The sequence below is a fragment of the Octopus sinensis genome, linkage group LG7 (genome assembly GCF_006345805.1).
Source record: "Octopus sinensis linkage group LG7, ASM634580v1, whole genome shotgun sequence".
In the NCBI taxonomy this organism is placed as follows: domain Eukaryota; kingdom Metazoa; phylum Mollusca; class Cephalopoda; order Octopoda; family Octopodidae; genus Octopus; species Octopus sinensis.
The window spans coordinates 69,881,039-69,889,996 of NC_043003.1; the positions used below are offsets into that span (position 1 = coordinate 69,881,039).

The window sequence follows — 8,958 nt, forward strand, 5'->3', positions numbered from 1 at the left end:
AAACTGAAAGAAGCTTATCATCTCTCTCTCAGAATATATATTTATGTGCAAGTTATTTGGTTCTCTATTTGTCCACCACCACAACCACTTGACAACCAGTGTTGGTGTGTTTACATCCCCATAACTTAGCAGTTCAGCAAAAGAGATTGATAGAATAAGTACCACACTAAAAAAAAAATAAAATAATGGAGTCAATTCATTCAATTAAAACTCTTCCAGGTGGTGCCCCAGCATGGCCACAATCAGATGACTGAAACAAATAAAAGAAAAAAACAGAAATTCCTGATAATAACCAAATAATAACAGGATTTTTAAAACAGTGAATGGCTATGAGGTTCCACCCCAATAAAATAAGAACCAAAGGGGTGGAGGGGTGGCATACACGGCATTGAAAGATGTGCACATATAGATAGGCAGAGTAGTTGGCAGAGGTTCATTTGTTATGGGTCCACAAATGAGATCTGAGCCCAGCAAAAGAAAGGCAGGGTCTGTCACAAACTGTGCACACAAAAGGGTCACTAAGATTCACCTTCTCGATCGCAACATTCTTTTTTAAATCTCTCTTGAGTCTTGCATGTGTTATCTTGGCCTCCTTAAAAGCTTCACTCCACTCCATCCTTCACCATATATACTTACATACATACATACATACATATACATATACATATACACACATACATACACGTGCGTGTGCACACACACATACTGGGTGTAACAGCAAAATTGTCATGCTCACAAATTCTTAAAACATTTTAAAACCAATAAGCTTATCAATTTGCAATTTTCCATGTTTTGCAGGTAAGATGACTGACCATACTGACACCAAGATTTGTAAGAATCAGTGAAATACACATTGAGATATTAAGCTAGAACAGTAACAGGCTGAAATCGTTTTGTGCCAGCCTCACCATGTCTTCCCAACTGAACATCCATTCTCCAGCTTCATTCTCTTCAAAGTCCATTCAAGAACCATCAAGAGAATTGCAAATAAGTTTGAGAAAACGGAGATGGCAGAGATGAAAGGATCAGGATCAGGAGGTCATAACTGCAAGAAGGGTCATCATTTCAATCTGGAGTTGAAGAGATCAATCAGAAGAGATCCAACTCAATCTGAAAGATGCTTGGCACATGAAAGAGAAGTTTCAGCTATAACAGTTCAAAGAGCAGTGACAGAAGACTGGAAAATGAAGTCCTACATGATATCTATGAGGCACCTTGTTACTCCAGGACAAAATGTTAGGAGGCTGGAGAGGGCAAAGGTTATCTTGAACAAAACGAAACACAATTCTGGAGTGACCTTTTACCCAGATGAGAAGAATTTCACCCAAGATATGCACACAGACACAACAGCCATGTTCCAGCCTCAGCTCCTCACAAGAGAACCAAGAATGTTATTTTCAGGTATAAAACCCCTGTCAAGGTAATGGTTTTCACCTGCGTAGCAAGAAGGTGTCATTGATCATGTTTAAGAAGGCTGAGAGACTGACAGGAGTCTGTTATGTTCAGATTTTGAAAGGCGTAAAAACCCGGATTCTTTCTGAACATCCTAAGGTAAGAGACAAGGGACACCCCAACAAGATCGCTAAGGACTTTAAGTTTGTTTTCCAGCAAGATGGAGCTCCTTGTCACACAAGTTCAATGGCTCAAAAATTTCCCAGGAATGAGTTTGGGAACAGGTTTTGGGATAAGGATACTTTGGTCTCCTTCATCATGTGATTTAAGCCCTTAAAACATCAGGATCTGGAATGACTAGTCAGAAAAGGCAAGCCCTCAAAAACTTCATTTGTAGGATGTGAAAGGGGGATATTGGTGAGAAATTCATTAAAAAAGCTTGTGATCTAGTCAGGAAGAGGGTTGAAGAAGACATTGCCAAAAACAGAGCAAGTCTTGAATGCCTAACAGGTAGGATTTCAGTCAGGATTCTCTCTGGCACTTTGAAATAAAACTTTAAGCTTCCATTTGAACTTTTTTACCAATCCTTTATGAGCTCCCAATCCTAAGCTATGGTTAATTATTTATGAAAATGTCATTTTCGCCAATGATCAACTTCATCCTGATTCTTCTGGTGAGCTTGGAGAGTAATCAATATTTTTTCTTGCTCAAAGAAGTGTCCAAAAGTGTTAGAAAAACCTCTGATAATTCCATTAAGTTATCATTAAGCATTCCTGAGACACAAAGGTTTGAAGCTGAGTCTAAAATTTGAACAATTTTGCTGATACACCTGGTAAATATATATCAGGTTATTAAGAATGAACTGGCTAATTTTTAACTGAAAGTTTATTTTACTTTATTTCAACAAAAACCAATGCAGTTAACCAAAGTATGAACCTAAATTATCAACACTATTTTGCCATTTTATTGGTAGCTTATTTATGCTGGCAGCAAAGAATTCTGGAGAGCAAGAGGTGATGAAATCACGAAAGGCTGCTTTTGCATCTTTTTCAGATTTGAAGATTTTTCCTTGCAAAAAGTTGTCTAATGCCTGCAAAACAATATAGTCAGCTGGTGCAAGGTCTGGTGAATATGGTGGATGACAGAGTACTTCCAAGTTCAGTTCCTGTAACTTCAGTAGAATTCTTTGTGCAACTGCTACTGTTAAAAAGAATCCATTTTTCATCACACATAACAATACGATGCAAAAATGGTTTGCTTTTATGCTGTGACAGCAAAGAATAGCAAGTTTCAAGATGACGTGTCATTTGATGCTTGTTCAGTTCATGTGGTACCCACTTGTCCACCTTCTTTACCTTGCCGATTTGTTTCAGATGGTCCTATACAGTCAGAATCGAAACATCAAACCTTGCTGCTAACACATGTATAGTTTGAGATGTATCTGCTTCCACTACAGTTTCCAGCTCATTATTATCCACCTTGGTCTCAGGTCTATCACGGGGCTTTAAAGAATGAAATGCTTTTTGTTGCTTAGATTCAGGCCAGTCCTTATTGAGCTGTCCGATGGTGAAGACATTTCAGGCGTGACCATAACCGATTTTCTTTTGTTTATTGTTCTTTCAGAAATGTATTCATTTTTTCTTTTATTTGTTACAGTCGGAATCGAAACATCAAACCTTGCTGCTAACTCATGTGATGATGATGTATCTGCTTCCACTACAGTTTCCAGCTTATTATTATCCACCTTGGTCACAGGTCTATCACGGGGCTGACTTTTAAGAGTAAAGTCACCAGACCGGAACTTCTCAAACCATCGACATACAGTATGCCCTGCCACATCTTCACCAATCACCTCATTGATGCTTCGAGCTGTCTGGTACACATTGGTTCCACGAAGGAACTCGTATTAATAAAAAACACGAATTTTTTATCTGCCCCAAAAACTGATTTGCAAGAAAAAACTCACACTATAATCAGACACCATGAACTGCATTTCGAAAAGTGATGATGTAACTCTTCAATGTTGTAAAACAAAAAATTGTCAGGATAAAAACATTAGAGTTAACAACAGTCAAGCTTGGTGCATAAGAAAATCAGACATTTCATACTTAATGACCTGATATATATATATGGAGAGTTTACGAAAAAAACAAAAGATGAAGACAGGTGGTGTACAAAACAAACAGATGTATTAGTATAACGCTCAGGAATAGGAAAAGTCTTTTACGTTTCGAGCCTATGCTCTTCTACAGAAAGGGACAAAAAAAACAAGGAGAGAAAAAGATGTGTAGTGGCTACGTGTGCGTACACACATGTATATACACACACGTATATACATACATGCAAATATATCCACATGCATAAATATATATACACACACACAAGCATAAACATACACATGTTTATATATACATACAAACACACACACATGATGGTCTTCCTCACAGTTTCCATCAGCTAATTCTTCTCACAAAAGATTTTCTAGCTTGAGGCTCTAGTAGAAGACACTTGACCATTGTCACACAATGGGATTGAACTCAAAACATAGGGCTGCAAATTAACCTTCATAACCATACTGCCGTGTTGCTTTACAGTGAGACATGCAACATGAACGTTTTTACAAAAAAGTGTGAGTCTGCTACATTCATGCCAGTGCTGGTGCCACATAAAGAGCATCCAGTCCATACTATAAAGTGGTTGGCATTTGGAAAGGCATACAGTTGTAAAAACCATGCCAAAACTGACCTTGTCTGTGTTTGTACCATGTAAAAAACATTCAGTCCACTCTGCTGGGTGGTCGGTGTTAGGAAGGGCATCTAGCTGTAAAAATCCCACCAAACCAGACACAGGTCTGGTGCAGTCTTCTGCCTGGCCAGCTCCTGTCAAATTATCCAACCCATGCCAGCATGGAAAGTGGACGTTAACCCTTTTATTACCAACCTGGCTGAAATCAGCTCTGGCTCTGTAGTACAAATGTCTTGTTTTCACAAGTTTTGAATTAAAATCTTCCACTAAACTTTAGTCACAATTTATGTTCCTAACACTAGCTGAATGATAAACTAAGTTATTTTACTAAATTCTTTGTTATATTTAAAATTAATTGAAAGAAACACAGAACATCTCCACAGAAATACGGTAACAAAAGGGTTAAACAATGATGATGATGGCTGTGTGATTAAGAAGTTTGCTTCCCAATCATGTGATTTTGAGTTCAGTCCCACTGTATGGCACCTTGAGCAAGTGTCTTCTACTATAGTCCTGGCCTGACCAAAGCCCTGTGAGTGGATTTGATAGATGGAAACAGAAAGAAGCCCATCCAATATATATAAATGTATACAACTGTGTACATGTATGTCTACGTGCGTTTGGTCACCTTGTGGCATTGTGTGAGTGTTGAAAACAAGAGTGACTAATCATTTAAGCAACATCCTTCATCTCCAAGTTCCATGAAAACTTGTCCAACCATTTAAAAAAATTACTTTATTTGGAAACAGGTGAAGGTTAGCAACAGGAAAGACATCTGGTCATAAAATCTGCCTCTACAAATTCCGTCCAACACAGGCAAGCATGGAACTGGACGTGATGATGATGATGATGGTGGTGGTGATGATATCTATATTATTAAAATATTCAAAATTTAATATTGATAAAAATAAAAAAAAACTTTCGAATTCTTAAACAATAGGAACTGTTGCAGTAACATAATCTCGATTTTATGAAAGTTTGTCAATGATAGACATCTAAGATTTTTATATATTAATTTCTGACATAGATTAGAAGACCACAAATGTGAGATTATAGTTAATTAATCTGTATCTACTTTATTTTACTGACCATGGTAAGAATGAAAGAAAAAGTGATTTGAACTTAGAACGTAAAGCAATAAACCTCAAAGGTATTTTCCGCTGCTCTTACGATTTTACTAATCCATTATCGTTTTCTAATTATTAACAACAAGTACAATGTGATATCTCCTACTAACTTATGTCTTTAATTCTGGTAAATAAATAAAATTAAAATTATACACATACATACATATAAACATATATCCATACAATATACACATATTTGTTTAGAGTCTAACTGCATCTCTTTTTCGTTTCTTAAGTAACCGATTTATTTACGCTTTAGAAATGGAGTAAACATCTTCAGGTCTCAAACATTGAAAAAAAGAAACCGATCTAACATTTCCCGTCCATAACTACAGACGCTTTGCAAGACACCAAATGCATACAAGACATCAGTTAACTTTAATTAATAAGAACTCAAGGCGATACACTATCGCTTTCACCTCACCCTCCGCAAAAGCACAATATTTTAGGATTACTTTTCCGAGGGCATCTGCAATGCAAACATAGAAAACCTTTATCAACCAAGAACAGTGGTCTTGGTCCTCATTTGCTCGAACTTAACCCTCCTTCAAGACACTTAAGAATAGGTGCGGTGTTTGTGCGTGTCTGAGTTTGTATGCGCAATACATATCGATATGTATGAATAATGTGGGTTCATTATATGTTAAACATTATGTGTATTAAGGAAACAATGGGTAAATTCTAATTGTTACTCCTGTCTCACAAAATGGATGTTATCTCTTGGAGGCGGACTTTCAGAATAGCTATCACTACCTCATGAAGAAGGAAGAGGGCAAGAAATTGGAGGTGGGGGTGTTTCTCTGAGATAATTTTTTGTTAAAGGAGTTTTAATTCAATTTATATATTTTTATACCCATTTCCGTACAACTTCCCGGTAAATTTTCGTTATTACATCCGTATTATACACGGGTATAATAATGAAATATCGATGATAATAATAATAATTCTTTATACTATAGACACATTGGTGCTAGGGGCCGGTCTATTACATCGACCCCAGCGCTCCACTAGTGCTTATTTTATTGACCCTGAAAGGATGAGAGGTAAAGTCGATCTCGACGGAATTTGAACTCAGAACGTAGAGACGGATTAACAAATCAATTAAATAACAACAGGAAAATGGTGAGACGGAATCTTCCTCTATAGATAAACACACCAATAAAACATTAACGGTATTCCTTCAGTATTGGTCTACAGAGTGTCGGTTCGAGGAGACGATGTCATCCACCGTCTTTTTTAGCCTATGGGTGAATGACGTTGTGTACCAATGCCGAAGGATTGCTACATCAACATTTTAAAGAAACTTAGGATGCTACAAAGTAAGTTTTAAGTTTTTTTATTGTCGATCATTGAGAACATTTATGGGGAAATAAAGTATCCAGTCGAGCTGTTGTCATTGAAATTGGGGATGGTTATAAGATAGAAATTAGTAAATACGAAAGGGTAAGCTGCCCTACATGAAGAATTAACCCCACCGGCTTAGAAGTGATCACTACGATACGATTTCGATTCACAGTTGAAGCTAATTTACTTCACGGAAGTCATTGAGTTCTCTGGGAAGGGCATGAGTTTCACTTCATCTTATTATATGATAAATATCTCTAATATTAGATGCTGGTAATTATGAATAGTAAAACAGAAATACATATAAATTTTTCTGACATTAAAGGTTTAACTATTATTCGTTTCACCTAAGAGACTGTACGTGGAATAAAAAGATAAATAAATACTTTATCTGCAAAGTTTTAAACAGAAAAAAATAAATTTGATAGTTTAGTTACCGGTTATTTTTGATATAACAGATCCCAACAGGAAAATATATTCACTCATGGATTAAAACTGGAGAGATGGTAAGAAAATGCTTCGCAACGTTGTTGAGAGAGAGAGAGAGAGAGAGAAGGAGAGAGTACCTGTTTCAAAAACTGATAATCGTTTGAGCTGTTGCCTTAGCGACTGACACAAGGACACCATAAACATATACAAGTATAACACACGTTGTACAGCTTTATTAATAAAGTCTCTCTCTCTCTCTCTCTCTCTCTCTCTCTCTCTCTCTCTCTCTCTCTCTCACAAGAGTATCCAGATACATAACGTACAGGTGCTAACCTCGTATTAATAGCTAGAAATCAATAAATGCGCGCAAATATATTAAGAATGCCTCGGCATATAAACAAAAGTGTGCAAGCTTAGCGATATTCAGAACAGGTTTAAGAAAAATGGTTTCGGAGCTAACTTTTTTTTTAAGATGTATAACCACGATATATGAAGTATTGACGAAACAATCAATGCTTTAAAGAATGAAATGCTTTTTGTTGCTTAGATTCAGGCCAGTCCTTATTGAGCTGTCCCATGGTGAAGACAGTTCAGGCGTGACCATAACCGATTTTCTTTTGTTTATTCTTCTTTCAGAAATGTATTAATTTTTTCTTTTATTTGTTTCAGTCAATTGGCTACGGCCATGATGGAGCAACGTCTTGAAGGGCTTTAGTCGAACAAGTCGAGGTACTTTATAGTTATCTCACCCCCTTTTACAAAAATGGGTTATCTTCCCCCCGTTTTATGAGAAATATCGGTACTTTTGGTTATCTCCCTCAACGAAAAAAATCGTTTAACCACCCAACGGAAAAAAAAAGGAAAAAAATTAATAAACATGAAAATTGAAAAGATGAAACATCTTATTGAATCTGATGACATTTTTATAACAAATCATACAATGCCTATTGAGGAGGTCAAACGTTAACAATATGTTTAAAAATTGAATCAAATTCTAACTCTTTTAATCCAATCTCTTGTGACATAAACTCAACATTTTAGTGGGGAGATGATCCAGATTTTTAATGGCAATTTTTTAAATGGGGGTGAGAAAAATCCAAATAAAATCGACCCCAAGACTGGATATTTTAAAGTCTAGTGGGTGTGTTTACGTCCCTGTAACTTAGTGGTTTGGAAAAGAGACTGATAGAATAAGTACTAGGCTTTAAAAATGAAGTTTGTCCTCTCATTACCACTTGTCAAGTGGTAATGGGAGGACAAACTCAGACACAAAGATACACACACACACATATATATACAGACCCTAGGGTGGGGGCCTGAGGTGCACGTGCCCCCTCAAGAAAAAGAAGTACACTCTTCTAAATAATATTATGCCCTTATCTCCTGGAATTGTATTCTCTTCTGATCTTGTGCCCTCCCTTTAAAAAATTGCTGGGACTGCACCCATACATGCATACATATACAACAGGCTTCTTTCAGTTTCCATCTACCAAATCTACTCACAAGGCTTTGTTCAGTCTGGAGCTATAATAGAAGACACTAGCCCAAGATGCCATGCTGTGGGAAGCAGGCTTCTTTATTTCTTTTGAATTGCCATAAAGGCATTACGTAGAGGGGGATACTACAACAGATGCAGGGACATATAACAATTAAAATAAAATATGATGCTATGAATGGCACATGAAAATGAATATGAAAAACATTAAAATCAAAATATTAAAATAAGGATACATGAATGATGCCTGAGAAATGAGAATATGAAAAGTGTGTTACCACCTCTGAGTCCCGAGTCCTCTTTAGTCTTTGATCTAGTCTTTCAGTTACCGTTTTCCCCATCGCTGAGTGACAACACTCTCTCCTCCATGTACACGTAACCTTTTTCATCGGAGGAGGGGGTCTTGTAAATTTTGTGGTGTCTGTT

The 8,958-nt window shown here is 36.7% G+C and overlaps 1 protein-coding gene across 2 annotated transcripts in view; it reads right to left on the bottom strand.

Moving 5' to 3' along the window:
• Positions 1 to 7,205, bottom strand: part of LOC115214434 (doublecortin domain-containing protein 1-like) — a 299,436-nt gene extending 292,231 nt beyond the window's left edge. Inside the window, exon 1 of one of the 2 annotated variants that reach the window (XM_036504819.1) lies at positions 7,046 to 7,205. The gene's annotated coding sequence lies outside the window, so the exon portion shown is untranslated. The remainder of the gene's footprint in view (positions 1 to 7,045) is intronic. The other variant, XM_036504818.1, reaches the window with a different exon arrangement.
• Positions 7,206 to 8,958: the final 1,753 nt, after the last annotated feature.